This window comes from Crocuta crocuta, unplaced genomic scaffold, assembly GCF_008692635.1.
Source record: "Crocuta crocuta isolate KB4526 unplaced genomic scaffold, BGI_CrCroc_1.0 scaffold139, whole genome shotgun sequence".
Taxonomy (NCBI): Eukaryota; Metazoa; Chordata; class Mammalia; order Carnivora; family Hyaenidae; genus Crocuta; species Crocuta crocuta.
Window position 1 is genome coordinate 11,401,563 of NW_027533258.1, and position 655 is coordinate 11,402,217.

Consider the following 655-nt stretch of genomic DNA (forward strand, 5'->3'; position numbering starts at 1 on the left):
AGCGGTCCCGCCATCAGGGAAGCTGGTCCTGATGAACTGCAAAATATTTTAAATAAAAGTGTCCTAAGCATCCAAACACCGGCACCGCGGCTGTCACACTGTGGGTTAGCTGCTAAGCAGCAGCCCCAGCAGCCGCTCCAGCCAGACGCCAGCCGGAGACGCGCCCGGGTCCCACACGGGCTGGGTGAGGCTTGGCCTCCGTCTGCCCAGCTCTGCCTCCCCGAAAGGCCCCTGACCTGAACTGGGTACTCCCCGCCTCCGCAGGCACGGAGCTGACCGGGACACTGAGGCCCAGAGAAGGTCAGTGGCATGGCTGAGACCATGAGACCCTGTCCCCAGTGTCCCGCTCTGGGCCCAGATGTCTTCCGGGTCTGTTTCTGCTTCCAGGCCCCGTTGGGCCAGGCATTTTCAAGCTGGCGACCCGGGAGTGAGTCAGCCCCCCAGATACGGTGACCTCCTCAGGTGGGGCCGAGCTGGCCACGTGAGGACCGGGGCCCCTGGGTGGAGGCGGCGGACAGGCAGGCGCGTGTCCCTGGGGACCTCCGGCCGCCGCCCACTGTCCCCGGCACCTGCCCTGGGTGCGCGCTCTCACCCGGCGCCAACCGCGTTGGCGCGCACACCTGCACTCCCTGCTTCCAGTTCTCCGGCGCCCTGA

At 67.0% G+C, this 655-nt stretch overlaps 1 protein-coding gene across 1 annotated transcript in view; it reads right to left on the bottom strand.

The window, feature by feature from the left end:
- The window catches only part of PITPNM3 (PITPNM family member 3), a 44,928-nt gene that overhangs the window by 38,357 nt on the left and 5,916 nt on the right, over positions 1-655 (bottom strand). The gene's annotated exons all lie outside the window — the stretch shown is intronic.